Source organism: Felis catus, chromosome F1, assembly GCF_018350175.1.
Source record: "Felis catus isolate Fca126 chromosome F1, F.catus_Fca126_mat1.0, whole genome shotgun sequence".
NCBI lineage: Eukaryota > Metazoa > Chordata > Mammalia > Carnivora > Felidae > Felis > Felis catus.
The window spans coordinates 51,882,270-51,898,766 of record NC_058384.1 but is presented as its reverse complement, the minus strand read 5'-3'; the positions used below and the strand labels follow the sequence as shown (position 1 = coordinate 51,898,766).

Sequence of the window (16,497 nt, the reverse complement as noted above, 5' to 3'; positions counted from 1 at the left end):
AAAATACCACAGTAATTAGCATTCTTCCTATTTCAAAAGTTTAAATAAAATGCCATCATGTAAGTTTGTTTTGGAATAAAATCTGCAGGTAAAATTTTAATAAACATTTTTTGGATAAGTTATTTTGATTTAATTTCAGATTTAAATTCTTCTTTAGTTTTATGGCAATAATTATAAATGTGAGTGATATTATATTTAAAACTCATAAATTTTACAGTGACTCTTAAGACATCACCCCAGGGGCACCTGGGTGTCTCAGTTGGTTGATTGTCTGGCTCTTGATTTCTGCTCAGGTCATGAATTCACGGTCGTGAGATGAGCCTATATCAGACTCCATGCTTGGTGAGGAGCCTGGTTAAATTTTTCTCTCTCAGGGCCCCTGAGTGGCTCAGTTGGTTATGTGTCCGACTTTGGTTCAGGTCATGATCTCACAGCTCCTGAGTTCGAACCCCACATCAGGCTCTGTGCTGACAACTCAGAGCCTGGAGCCTGCTTCAGATTCTGTGTCTCCCTCTTTCTCTGTCCCTCCCCGATTCATGCTGTATCTCTAAAAAATAAATAAAATGATAAAAAATTTTTAAAAAATTCTCTCTCTCTCTGCCGCTCTCCTGTGCTCCTGCTCTCTCTCTCTCTCTCTGTCTCTCTCCCTCTCTCTCTCTCACACACACAAAAAGCTGAAAAACAAACAAACAAACAAACAAACTCTCTTAGATCCATCAGATGATCAAGGCCACAGGGCAAACCATTGCCCTGAGAAATTGGAAAGAAAGCCATCAGATGCAAAGCTTATAGTTTATCAGAAGCAGAAACAGCCACTTGAGTCAGCATTAGTAGTCATAAAGGACAGTTGACTAATTGCTAGAGGCTAGTGTTGACTATCTTGAGATATAAAGACTTCAGGAAAATCCGCCCCAAGGATCTCCTGCACTTTTGTAGTTTTCCCTCCAGGGGCCTTACCAGGTTCTCACCGTGAAAATCTGAGAAATATCCCTCCACAACAGGGATAAGAGAAAGTATCATTTTTGAGTATGCTCAGAGAATTCTCTCTCTTTAATAAAGGCATGTCCATAATGGAAATTATTTTACCAGTGTGAAGTAAGGGAAATACCCATCCCCCGCCCTCCAGGCCCCAGCCTTCCTGTGTCACCTAAGGTGGGGGGAAAAAAAATAAAGAAAAGAAAAGAAAAGAAAAAAGAAAAGAAAAGAAAAAAGAAAAGAAAAAGAAAAGAAAGAAAGAAAGAAAAGAAAGAAAGAAAAGAAAGAAAGAAAAGAAAGAAAGAAAGAAAGAAAGAAAGAAAGAAAGAAAGAAAGAAAGAAAGAAAGAAAAAAAAAGAAAAAGGCTGAGTAGCACCTGTGAAGATCACAGTTCAGGGACATAGACATACCAGAAAATGACCCAATTTGATCTTACCACTAGAGAACATTTCTCTTGCCCCACATCTTACTGCCACATCAACAGGCTTCTATATGCTACCTGGGAATTGAGGCTGAGAAGAATTGTAAGACTCAGACCCTATTCAAAAAGGAGTCTCAAGGAAAATCCAAGACAACAGAGGAGACAAAAGCTGCAAAAGGAATTTTAGTTTCTGACATCTGCAGCTAGAGCAGATTTAAACACAACATAAGTCCTAGCCAAGTAAACATAAAACTAAGTACCAAGAGCCTTTAGTCTTTAAACATAAAACCAAACACCAAGACTTACCACCGTTCCTAAAGTTAATATGGTTGGTTTTCAAAATTCATCATAAGAATACAGCATATCATTAGGAGTTATGCCAAGTGTGTGTGTGTGTGTGTGTGTGTGTGTGTGTGTGTGTGTGTGTGTGTTATTTACACCAGTAAATTAATAAATTGCGTTGTCTTGGCTGGCTGCAGAGGGCTACTCAACAGGCTCTCCAGCCAGCACCTTACACACTCCACTGGCTCCAAGGCCCTCAGTCTCTGCTCATCTCACTGTAGGCCATGCCAACATGAGCAGCAAAGAAGGATCAGGAGGTTCAGGAAAGGGAAGCATAACAGTTCCCCACATAACCAGAGAAGAGAAGGGAAGGATGTTCATTCACCTGCACCTATGATATTGGCCTTCAAATCATTTCAGCAGAAACTTGATGCAAAACATGACAAATAGGAGAGACTTGTGAAACTTTATGGAGATATAACTGTTAAACATAGAAGGACAATTTTTCATCTCCATTGGCTTACAAGTTCTCCTGATATGGAAGAAATATTGACTGACTCGGAAATTAAATTGGATGGTATTAGACAAAAGGTGTTACAAGTAGCTCAAGAGCTCTCAGGAGAAGACATGCATCAATTCCATAGAGCCGTTACTATAGGACTGAGGGAATATGTGGACATTATCTCTTTTCAGCACCTCATTAGAACATGATCACTTACCAATATGGATGAAATTAAATAATTGATATTTACCACAGAATAATATGGAAAAGAAAATGAGACCCCCTCCTTTGATGCACAGGATAAGGAGTTTGGGACTTGGAAACTAAAAATCACCCCTGTTGATTACCTTCTGGGAGTGGCTCATTTAACTGGAGAGTTGATGCAGATGTGTATTAACAGATGGGGAAAGGGGGACATTGACACCCCCTTTTGAGGTGAGCCAGTTTTTACATCAGGTTTATGATGGGTTTTTATTCACTGGCAATATGGACCTTATGCAGTTTCTAAGAAGCTGTATACCTTGAGACAAAGTTTGGCCAAAGTGGATAATACTTGGTTATGCCTTTAAAGTCAGAGGTTCAGAAATTCCAGAACATATGCTGGCAGATGTCTTTTCAATTAAAACAGAAATGATTGATTAAGATAATGGCATTTCTTAGAATACCGTACTTCAGTTATTCTCTTGAGAGATCAGTTTGTAAGACTATTATTTAGTATTTCACTTGAGTTTATTGTGGTTTTTATGTAGAAATGTTTTCAGTTGTACTTGTTGTAAAATATATATACGCAGTACATAAAATTATGAAAACAAATAATTTCTTATGTCTTATAAAAGTTTGCATGCAAATGTTTGCACCTATGCCTATCTGAATTTTTGGTGGCTACACTTCGTTGTTTATCTTAGGAATGTGAACATGCTTCAGAGAGCACTTTCTGCTATACCTATTTTAATTCATATTGTGTGAATTTTGGAGTGTTAATATTTAGTGGAAGTCATTTATGATTTAACTTAGTGATTTTGTTATATATAGAAAAAAGATTTCTTACTTGTACATCTGGACTTGACTTTCCTGTTTAAATTTCTTGGTAATATTTTGCCAAGTCTCCAAAATAGGTTTATTCCACAGAACAATAATTAAAAATATATATATCAGGTTATCAGTGTACTTAATTTTATGAGGTTTTATAGTGAGAATTCATATTATATTCTTGCCAGTGTTCAGGCAATTTTGAATCCATTTGAAACAACCTTCCAGAAAAATCGACAGATACCCTGATTTTAGTTTTTACATTTAATTTTTATCCTTTATCACAGAAAGTCTGATAGCGAATTGGAGCTAATATTTTCACTGGTATTTAAGTTTAATTATGCACTTGTACATACATCTGAAAAAGCTTTTAGTAATGGTTATTAGCAGTTCTTTTGTTGTCATTATATTACATTTGGCATGTTTCTTGTAAATGCATTTATAACAAATTACATTTAAGTAATTATAATGAAGTTTGAAATTTTCCAAATACTAAGTTAATTCAAACCTTTATAGTTGTCAGATTGTGTTATTTGATAGTAAAAAAGTTGCCACAGAAAATTTATCATGTACATCTCAGCAAAAAGACAATTGTCAACAGAGTTGGGAATAGCAATGATAGTCTCTAGTAATGTTTAGAATTGGAGTTTGCCTATGAAATTCGTTATAGATTCTTCCTTGTGATATGAAACTGACTTGAGCATAATGCTATTGGCTGACAACCAGACACTTCCTTTTGGTTTTGTGAATTTTGGGAATCTATGTACTGGATTTTATTTTTGGAAAGATTAGCTGCTCTGTTTGCAAGAACCTGATCCTTTGAAAGTGAAATTTAAAAAAAAAGTCATATAAAGGGAAATAAAATATACATATGCATAATACATTAGGTTGGTTGGTTAAATTTGGAGGTGAGCCTTTTGGGAAATCATGAGGGTGGAGATTTCATGAATGAGATTAGTGTCCTCTAAAAGTGATTCCAGAGAACTCCCTTGTCTCTTCTGCTAGGTGAGGATACAACAGGAATGCAGCCTTTTATGAATCAGGATATGGCCCTCACCATACACTGAGTATATGGGCAACTTGGATTTTGACTTCCATTTTCTAGAAATTTAAGATATAAATATTTTTTAAACCATACAGTCTATAGAATTTTGTTACAGCAACCCAAATGGACTAAAACAGAAATTGGTTCTAAGAAGTGAGGTGCTTCTGTAACTAATACTTAAAAATCTGAAAGCAGCTTTGATCCTGGAGAATGAGTAGAGCCTGGAAGAGTGTTGAAGTGATGATAAAAAATGCCTATAGTGCCATGGGCATACCTTTGAAGGTGATTCTCTTACAGCTCAGAAAGAAAAGAGCTATAGATAAAGCATTAAACATGAACAATATTCATGTAATCCTGAACAGAATGTTGGTAAATATAAGAGCAGTAAGGGCCATTCTGGTGAGGTCTGATAGAACTGAAGAACATGTTATTGGAAACAGAAGGTAAGGAAAACCTTGTTATAAAGCATCTGAAGCTTTAATTGTGTTTGTGTTCTATTGTTTTGTGGAAGGTAGAACTTGTGAGTAATGAAGTGGATAGTTATTTGAAGTTATTTTTAAGCAAAACATTGAAGGTTCTGACTGCTTATAGTAAATAAACTATGTGAAGGGAGAAATGACTTAAAGATGGAATTAAGAAAAAAAGGAAGTAGAACTTAAAACTTAGGAAAGTTCTCAGCCTATCCATATTACAAAATATGAGAACACTAAGGGCTGTGGGCAATTGGCCATTTGAGAAGATTTGTGTGGGTCAGCCATCACACCAGAAACCAAGAGCTATTGTTCAGGACCATGGAAGGATGACTCCAAAGACAATTCAGAGATCATCAGGTCTGTTTTACTATTCACAGGCCCAAAATGTAAAAACCTGGGAGGAAGTGTGGTTTCAAAGGAGGACCTGTGCCTTTGTGACCCACTGTTTACACAATGCCACGTGCCACCTAACCTTGCAGGCTCCCTTCACACTCTGGCACCAGGCTCCTTCACTGTCCCAGGTATGGTTTTGGTAGGCTCTAGTGCAATGATAGCCTCCACTCAGGAGTGCACAGGAAGCAAATTCAGTAGCTTCCTCCAGCCACAGTCCTCACCAGCAAGCAGTGTGTAAAAGCCCAAGTGGACATGTCTACCTTTGCCTGGATTTTAAAGGATGGAGCCACCAGTCGGACTGGTAGGACCCAGGTAGAGAGCCACTACAGGGCTCTCCCCCTGAGCCCAGGGAGTGACATTGCCACCCCAGGAGACTGTGAAGACTGAGCAGTAAGCCAAAGCTTATCATTCTTGAGTTTTAAGGTTTATTGTTATTTTTCAGCATTAGGTTTGAGACTTACTTAGAACCCGTTACCTCTTTCTTCATTTTTTTTACTCCCTCTTGGAATGGAAATGTTTATCTTATGTATGACCCACCATTATATTTTGGAAGCTTCTAATTTGTTTGGCTTTACAAGGTTCACATCTGGATAGCAATTTGCCTCAGGATGAATTATATACACAGTCTCACCTGTATCTGATTTTGATGAGATTTTATACTTTGGACTTTTGAGTTGATGCTGGGATGAGTTAAAACTTTTGGTGTTATTGAGATGGAATGGACTTATTTTGCATGTGACAAGGACATGAGTTTTGAGGAGCCAGGGCAGAATTATAAAGACTGTGGTCCCCTAAAATTCATATGTTGAAACCTAATCCCCAGTGTGATGATATTTGGAGGTAGGGACCTTGGGAGGTGATCAGATCATGAGGGCAGAATCCTCATAAATGGATTAGTACTCTTATAAAAGACCCCAGAGAACTCTCTTGTGCCTTCTACCATGTGAAGACACCATGAGAAGAAGGCCACTTATGAACCAGAAAGCAGACCCTTCCCAGACATGAATCTGTCTGCAACTTGATCTTGGACTTGTAACCTTCAGAATTGTAAGATATAAGAGTTTTTTGTTTAAGCTACCCAGTGTTTGATATTTTTGTTCTAACAGCCCAAATGGACTGAGATAGTATTCTATCACTCATTCATCCCTTCAGTTCACCTAAAAGCAGCACAAAACATCAGTACTTCCTTCTTCCCACCAGGATCCCAAAGCATACACCTATGGTACTTTTATTTTCTATAAAGAAAATAGAACAAGTGTGCCTAGTTGGCTCAGTCAGTAGAGCATGAGACTCTTGATCTCAGGGTTTTGAGATTGAGTCCCACATTGAGCATAGAGCTCACTTTAAAAAAAATGAACAAAAACAAATCATTGCATATAAACATTAAAAAAACAAAAGCACAAAATACGCCACTTAAAAACATAACCAAATTGACATTTAACATTTAATCAACTTAGAGCAACTTAAACCAACTTTAAATCTTCACTTTTTTCATCAGAATATTTTCTCTGTGTCTTTCTGTTTCTTTCCTTCTTTCTGTTTCACTCTCTCTTTCTGAATTTGCTCCTCTCTCCTGTTCTCTTAATTCTGTATATACTAGAAAAATTTTAATAAGAAACTATGTACTTAAAAAATCTACAATTGTGGTTTTATTGTCCAGGAAGTTTATACCATCTGTTATTGGTTTTAAGGGTGTATTGCTTTACTTATTTAGATATTTGGACAGAAATATAGGTTAAAAAGAGATATTTTGCTGTGAAGGGATTAATGAGGAATATGTTCTATATGGAAACAATCTATGTCAACTACCCTGATGAAGGAATTTCACAAAATTTAATAATAAATGAATAATCTCTAGGTTATACTGAGAAATTGAGAGTTAGCAGAATTACCTTTTGAACACAAAATATTAGAAAAAAGTTATAAATCATATAAGTCAGCATTATTGGATCTCTGAGAAACTGTATTAAATCAAGGTTACATATATTAAACATAAAGCATATCCATAACTTATTTATTACAAACCATACATTTCTATTTGTTCACATCAGTGAAATATAGATGAGATGGTGAAATGAATTAGTTATGAATCACTTCCCATTGAATGAATGCTAATGTTAAAGTTATTGATTTTTCCATGATTTTTTCCCTTCAAATTCTGGAGAACATGTCCTTTAATTTCAGTTCGGCCTTGTTATTATATTATAGTCTTTGAATGTATATTTGCATTATTAGGTATTCCAGTATATTAGACACTTTATAAATACACTCTGAATACCTATTCTCATCTTTAGCTCTGACGACCTACTTTTTTTCTTTTACTTTTTAAAGTAAAGCTTAACAGTTTAAAAATCAAAGATCACAGTATATGAAAACTAATACCCTCTGGCCATTAAGAAACCTTAACGAACTAAGAAGGCAAGACAAAAGGGAAGGTCATTCTAAAAATCACATGAAGTTATGATTAACTTTTCCTTTTAAAAATCTGACAAAATATGAAAATATTCTGTATGAAGGCAATGGGAAGCTACAAAGACAGTGAAAATTTGGGGGGTTGTAATCTTAGTTTGGAGGAAAGTACAGAGTGATGACATGGGTGTTTGGGGCCACGTTTTCTTTTGAAATGATTGCTGATTCAGAAAGGGAAACCGGTGGCAGTAGGCTGAAGAGCTGAGCAAAGATTTTGCAGTTTCATGGGAGTTTGAGAGCCCACTTGAAATGAAGACTGTAAATTTCCCAAGCTATTGATTGAGAATCTGAAAGATCCACATTGGAATGAAAGGTGAAGCATAAATAGATCGGTCAGTCACAAAAGGCTAAAGCCTGCTTTCACGTGATCATAGTCTCCATGTGGGAAAAGTGATACGGGATTGCGTCTAGGCAGAGAATAGCAGCCTGCCCCAAGGAACCATAAATATTCCCTGAAGGACAATGACAGCAAAAATCTCATATATACATATGTCTACAAGTCAGTGTAAAAACAAACAATTTTATCAGAACACAGAACTTTTTTAAAAAGAAAACTTCAAAATATAAAGTGACCAGAGATATTTTAAAGGCATTTTCAAACACGGACTTCAAATTAACTATGATAAATAAATCTAAGGATGTAAGAACAAGGAAAATATTGGCAGACATTATAAAGATGAAGCAAATAAGAATTTTAAAAACATCAAATAAACTATGAGTGTGATAGATTTAATGGCAAATAAGAGATAATGAACTGAAAAATAGATTGAGAAATACTCAGACTGAATAATAGAGAGACAATGTGTAAAATACAGAAGAGATCATATGAGATACATAGAACAGAGTGAAAAGACTAACAAAAATATAAATATTGTTGCACAAGAGAAGAGTTATAATAGGATACAATCAGTCATTGTAGAGATACTGATGAAGAAATTTCCAAAGTGGGTGGTAGAAATCAAGTCACATATTAAGCCAGATACACATAAAGAATGCCACACTTAAGCTCCTAAAAGAAAAACTCCCAAAAATTAATATATGAATAGGCCTAAGTCTTTCATACTGTTTTTTTTTTCTTTTATATTTGCCCTATATTTTCTTTCTTTCTTTATTGCTGCCTTTTTTGTGTGTTAATTATTTTTTAATTATATTTTTAAAAATATTCTTTAGGATGTTTTTATAAGACTTTACTATAGAATTTGCTTTGCTATAGAATTCCATGAGCTGGGGCACCTGGGTGGCTCAGCTGGTTAAGCTTCTGACTCTCAGTTTCAGCTCAGGTCATGATCTTGTGCTTTGTGGGTTCAAATCCCACATCGGGCTCTGTGCTGATGGCGTGGATTCTCTCTCTCTCTCTCTCTCTCTGTCTCTCTCTCTCTCTCTCTCTCCCTCTCTGCCCCTCCCCAACTTGGGCGCATGTACTCTCTCTCTCTCTCTTTCTCTCAAAATAAATAAATAAAAATAAATAAAAAGAATTCTATGAGCTAACTTTATGCTATTTTTACATATAAGATAGAAGTCTTATGAGAATTATATGTTTATGAATGCTAGTCTGTTAATTTTACTACTGTTGACCTTTATTTTACTTACCATATTGTTCATCCCATAATATAGGTGTTTTGTGGCAAATACACAATGAATTATTAGTTAATTCCTTGCTATTCTGTATGTAGGAGTTAAATAAATCCCCAATGGGGAATAATAGATATATATCCAAAGAAGAAAGGAGTCTATTTTTAAAAGAGTTTAATCTGGCCAACTTGATAATAGGAAAACAAACTTCACAGAATAATTTTACTATTTTTGTTTAACCATTCAACTATGTTTTTAAGAAATTCAAAAATGAGAAAAACAGGTTTTACATTTATAACATATTTGCTACTTCTTAGGCATTTCATTCCTTTGTGTTTATTTCTATACTGAAAATTTTTCTTTTCATTCACTATATTCATCTGTTTTCCAAGAGCCAAATAACATTTTGTTAAAGATCCTAAAACTAAGTACTTTTGTTTGTAGCCATATAGTCTACATCACAATTCTTCAGCTTTGCTGTTGTTTGACAGTTGCATCACTAAACAGTATGTAAGTGATGAGGTTTAGCTGTTACCTTTTGCAACTTTATTTGTAAAATTAGGTGGCCAGTTTGTGGGCTACAATTTCCTGCCCCTAATCTTTTACATTACATCTTTGAACATATTTGTAATAATGCTTTTAATGTTTGCATCTGCCAGTGCTGAAATCCATGCCATATCTGGATCTATTTCTGTTGACTATTATTATTTTCCTGCTGCTGGGTCATATAATTAAGCTTCACACATATATACACGTACATATATAGGTATATATGTGCGTGTATACACACACACACACACACACACACACACATATATAAACGTTTTATGTTGGTTATTGTAGATAGAATTGCTGTTGAAGGTTGAAGTTTTATTGTCTTTCATTATACAGTGTTGAATTTTATTTTGGAAGGCAAGTAATTTGCTGGCAAGTGAACTTGATTCTCTTAAGGCTTATATTTGTCAGTGAGACATTAGAGAAACCTGACTGACTGTAGGTCAAGGTAGTTCTGCTGCTAATGAAGCCCTTTTAGGAAACTCAGTTGAATGTTTGGTCTGTTTAATTTAGTTTTTTTGTTTCTGTTTTGTTTTGTTTTTTAATACTTCCTTTTTTTGATGAGATAAACATGTATTTATTAAAATATTTTTCACCAAGAGACAGTTAAATTTTATACTTTAAAACCTAGACCACTACTGAAAGAGAGAATGGGGGAGGCTACAAAAACTGTGTGGCATTGACCAAAGGACCAGGACAGACAAGGCCTAGGCAGGGCAGCCCCAGGGGATTAGGGTATCTCCTCTTCTGAGGGCATGAGAAGCATCAGGTTGGAAACCCAGAGCACCCCAATCCCCTGGCATGACCCAGTGCACAAGCCTCTCTAAGAGGGAACATAGCCAGAAGAGGAACCCTCAGTATGTGTGTTCATCACACAGCTGGTTGTGTATTCTGCTCAGTCAACTCCTCATTGCTGAGGCTGCACACTGTGGCCACTCTGTGAGAATGAAGTTTCCTTTACACCAATTTTTAAACCCATAAAACTTCAGAAAAACAGGAGGTGGCCAGCCAGCAGACCATCATTCATCAATTATTTCTCTTGAACATAAAATTATATGACTCAACATTTCCAACCTTCCTAAACTGTGTTCAAATCCCAGCACACTAATGCACTATTAAAATGTTACTTGTGGTAAGCTGCTTAAGTTTTCCAAGCTATTTAAGTTTTCTGATATATTAAATAGCTTATAGAGGAGCACCATAGGCTGTTGTGAGAATTAAATTAGATAATTCATGTACAGTTCCTTACACTGAAAAATAACAAAAAAATTAAAAATGTTAATTTTTACTTAAACTTATGTCATTATTTTTATTATGCCTTTACTGTTACTTGTCTTTTATCTCTGACATCGAAAAATATAGTACTATATTAACTTAAGAATGCCTCAGAATCTATTTGGCATGGAGATAGGGTGAAGAGAACTGTGTCTGGGAAAGACTTTCAGACCTGTCTTCCCTTGAAAAGCTTAATACTTAAATACATATTTAAAATGGGAGATTTTATTTAATGTCACAAAAAATACTATCTTTATTCTTCTATATCAACTTCCTCTTTGTCTACTGTAAGTTTAACTTTAGAAATGTGGATTTATCTATAAATTAGAATGGTAGGTTCCCCTCTTTAACTTGGAATGACTATATTAACATGATTAATATTGTAATGCCTTAGGCAAACATCACCATTCTCTTCTTTTTCATTTGCTCTAAAATTTATTGATCTACAGTGACCAAAAACTGACTACATATTATCATTCTCTTTGTAATATTTTCCACAAGGATGGAAACCATATTAAGTAACCTTCCATACTTACAAGCTTTTCAAACCCTTACTAAGTATAAATGGTTAATTAATTCCATAAAACATAACAGCGTGTTTTACAACAGAAGACAGCTCTAACACTGAATAAAAATCATGAGAACAATATAGAATAATTCACACAATCAAGAAATACCTCAGTCAAAACACATGTAAATTAGCTTGTAAATAGACTCACACAAATAAACACTTCTTTTACTTAGTAGACAACTTAATTTAAGTCTGTACTTCTATGACAAAATCATATTTTATCACAAATATGAGTTTATGAATAATCCAAGAAGCTTGTCCTGAGAGTTTTGAGATAGTCTACTGTACTCTAATTTGAATGAAAAAACTTCATGTAAAATCAAGCAAAAGCTCATGATGGATTAATTGACCTTTAAACCATACATGCATAAGCTTTGAGTTAAAATAATTCTCAACCTGGAATATCATGCTGGGATATATGAATATTCAGCTTCACAGATAATAAGAATTCAAATATTTAATATAAATTCAGATCAGATAATTCAGATCTGATTCATGTGAACTGAATTTATTAGATAATTACATTTTCATTCAGTTATATACTTGAGTGAAAATATCTAATTCTGTGTTTTTTATAGCATCAATATTCAGTCATTTATATACCCTCTCCCTACATACATATTTATATCCATATTATACATTATATTATATTCACATCTAGTAGATATATTTATAGGTATATAATAAATAAATATATAATATATAACATCATTACATACCTATATTCACCTTATACATTATATAATATACATGTCTTTATTAGCTACATAAAGTAATACATCTAGTAGATGTATTGATGTCTAACATATATAAATATAGACATGGAGGGAGAGAATTTAATATTGTTCAAAGTAAAGACAGTTCAGATAAACTTTATTTCCACACAGCATTATACAGATGGTTATAATCTAATACAGGCTTTTTTATTTTTTTATTTTTTTAATGTTTATTTATTTTTGAGACAGAGAGAGACAGAGCATGAACGGGGGAGGGTCAGAGAGAGAGGGAGACAGAATCTGAAGCAGGCTCCAGGCTCTGAGCTGTCAGCACAGAGCCCGACGTGGGGCTTGAACTCACAGACCTTGAGATCATGACCTGAGCCGAAGTCAGACGCTCAACTGACTGAGCCAGCCAGGTGCCCCTAATACAGGCTTTTTTTTAACTTTTGCTTTTTATAGATTTATCATTTAACCTAAAATTCATTTCTTTAGAATAATATTAATTACTACTATTGCTTTTAATAAATAGTTGGAGAATCACTGTAAGAACTTAAAGAAACATCAATAATTTCTTCCTAAAAAAGTAAATAAAACATTTTATGGGCAAGAATCAATACTGTTTCCCAGATCTAGATTATTTCTATGCTCTATAAACTCTGAGCATACCATAATAGAGAAGATTGATAAAAAGTTTTTAGTCTACTTTTCATAAAACATCATAAGCAAAATTAAACAATATACAGTAAACTCTGAATCAGCATTTATAAAATAACGGACAGAACAAAGTGTTAATGTCAATATATAAATAGAAATCTCACTAACCTCTTTGAACAGTTAAGGGATAAGTGTATGAGGTTTAGATTGAATTTAGAAAAGAATATACCTGGGGGGCGCCTGGGTGGCTCAGTCAGTTGAACATCTGACTTCGGCTCAGGTCATGATCTCGTGGTTCGTGAGTTTGAGCCCCGTGTCGGGATCTGTGCTGACAGCATACAGCCTGGAGCCTGCTTTGGATTGTGTGTCCCCTTCTCTCTCTGCTCCTACCCCACTCATGCTCTGTCTCTGTCTCTCTCCTTCAAAAATAAATTAAAAAAAAAAACACATTTAAAGAAATTTAGAAAAGAATATACCTGGGGTGCCTGGGTGGCTCAGTCGGTTAAGCAACTTTGGCTCATGTCACAATCTCATGGTTGGTGAGTTCAAGCCCTGTGTCGGTCTCTGTGCTGACAGCCCGGAGCCTGGAGCCTGCTTCGGATTCTGTGTGTCCTTCTCTCTCTGCCCCTCCCCTGCTCATGTTCTCTCTGTCTGTCTCACTCTGTCTCTCAAAAATAAATAATAAACATTAAAAAAAATTTAAAGAAAAAAAGAAAAGACTATACCCAGAGAGAAATCATATAAAAGTTACAGAGATAAATTATCTGAAAAATAAAATTACAAACTGACATCTTACTTTTACTATATAAATATTTAAAATTATAGCAAATAATAGTGTGCAGAAATGGCTACCTTTATAATATCCTAGTTCTAAATTGTTACGTGTTCTTTGGACAGTTGTCAATGTTTATCAAAAGTGTATAGGGGTGCCTAGGTGGCTCAGTCAGTTAAGCCTCCAACTCTTTATTTCTGCTCAGGTCATGATGTCACAGTTGTAAGATTGAGCCCTGCATTTGGCTTGTGCTGGGTGTGGAGCCTCCTTAAGATTCTCGCTCTCCCTCTTCTCCTCCCCTGTGTGCTCTCTGTCTCTCAAAAACAAGTCTTCAACTAATCAGATCCTGTTGTATATCTTAAAATATATTTCAAAGGCATAATTTAAGAGAAATTTACATATGAGAATGATATTGTAATGTTATTACAGTTTTATACAGTTAATTTTAAATAATCTGAGAATCAGAAAGCTAAACTAATTTGCTATATACTCAATAAAGTCAAGAACATAATTTAAACCCAAATTTCTTTATCTCTCACTAACCATTTTTCATTTCATCACAATATAATATTAATACATTGATTAGATACTTTCTAATAATTATATGTGATACATACAGTGCAACCTCTATGGCAAAGATGACTATATAATAGTTTGAGAAAATTCTGATAGTATATTATTCTTATAAACTTACAGAAACATCTTAAATTGAATATATTGCATAACTTTATATAATATTTTTAATTAATGGCAACGTTGTAACACATACATGTCTGTTGTGCATGCCTGCGTGTGTGTGTGTGTGTGTGTGTGTGTGTGTGTGTGTGGAGAGATAGAGAGAGAGAGAGAGTTATCAGTGAATTAAAATCACATCTCTGGGGGCTCCTGGGTGGCGCAGTCAGTTAAGCGTCCGACTTCAGGTCACGATCTCGCGGTCCGTGAGTTCGAGCCCCGCGTCAGGCTCTGGGCTGATGGCTCAGAGCCTGGAGCCTGTTTCCGATTCTGTGTCTCCCTTTCTCTCTGCCCCTCCCCCGTTCATACTCTGTCTCTCTCTGTCCCAAAAATAAATAAACATTGAAAAAAAAATTAAAAAAAAATAAAATAAAATCACATCTCTGCCCTTTGTGGAACTTAATATTCTTGTGGGAAATATAGACATTTATAGAAACTAATATTTGGGATATTCACTTTTACATTCAGTTAAGTGACTTAATTGTATAAGTGATGGGCAGAAATAAAACAAAATAATGGGAAAAGAGTGTAGCCTAAGAAGTTGGCATTTTCTGTAGAGTGGTCCAAAAAGATCTTTGGGATAAGAATTGCTTAGGATGATTATGGTGGTCTGGGCGAAAATGGTAGTCTGAAAATGCCTTTGTGAATTTGAAGAAGTGAAACAATGTCAAGAAATTATCTGGGGAATATCATTCCAGGAAGAAGAAAGAACAGGTTCAGAGGCCCTGTGACTAAAGTCTGATTGATATGTTCAAACACTGGTAAGAGGCAATAGTGCCTGGAGGGGAAGGCATGAAAGAACAAAACAGAAGCCCTATATGGGGCAGGGTTATGTAGGGCTTTGTGGGTCATTTGTGTGAATGTCGAATTTACTTTGAAATAAGATATCTTTAATGGGTCTTGAACAAAAAGTGTCATGTTCTGATACTTAGATATAGATATAGATAGATAGATATAGATATAGATATAGATATAGATATAGATATAGATATAGATATAGATATAGATATAGATAGATATAGTCTTGGCTCTCAACATTTAAATCAATCATGATATTAATAATTAATTTATACCAAAAACCTTCTGATATTCATGCCATAGTATTTATTTGACTAATTTCACAGATGAACTCAGATTTGTGAGTAAACAGAATAAATTTTTTCTCTTTAATTAGTTTCTCCTGCTTTTCAAGTTATATGTATTTGATTGTAAATTCCACTTAGCATTATAAACATACTACTAATACTCATGGATATAGCTTCAGACTACAAATATGAAATGCCTCATATCTAGAATTATTATATTTTGAATATGAAGAAACATGGATTGTGACATGAGAAACAAAACAATTTTAATAATCTGTCATTTTTTAAGTTTTATTTTTTACCTTACATTTTGAATTGCTCACTTAGTATTCTCTTTTTCAATGTGGATATTTTCATTGTTGTTGTGGGTCATTAATTAATATGTTCTTTACATTTTTTATCTTTCCTTAATAAGGTTTAAGTTTTAAAATTAAGGTTTTCTTTCTTAGAGAAGTTTCAGTTTTAGAAAAAAAAGTGAGTGGTAAGTACAGAGTTCTCATGCACCTCCTTTGCCCACACATAGTTTTCCCTATTAATTGTCGCTTGCATTAGTGTTATATGCTTATTACAGTTGATAAGCCAATATTGACATTATTTTAACCCAAGTCTATAGGTTACATTAGGATACACTGTTTCTGTTGTATGTTCTAAGGGTTTTGACAAATATATAATAGCATGTATCCAATATTTCAATACGATACAGAATAGTGTCATTTCCCTGAAAGTCTCTTTTGTTCCACCTATTCATTCCTCTCTTTTTCTTTTTTCTGTCCTTTCTCTGTTCCCACAACTGGTGATCTTTTTACTGTTTCCATAATTTTGCCTTTTCCAGAATATCATAGAGTTGGAATCATTCCATAGAGTTGGAATCACATAAGTGTGAGTCTTATCCAGTTGGCTTCTTTCACTTAGCAATATGCACTTAAGTTTCCTCCATTACTTTTCATGGCTTAAAAGCTCATTTCTTTTTTAT

At 34.6% G+C, this 16,497-nt stretch overlaps 1 pseudogene; it reads left to right on the top strand.

Annotated features, from left to right (window-relative positions):
* Window positions 1-1,234: 1,234 nt before the first annotated feature.
* LOC101090229 lies at window positions 1,235-2,840 on the top strand (annotated as a pseudogene).
* The last annotated feature ends 13,657 nt before the right edge of the window (window positions 2,841-16,497 follow it).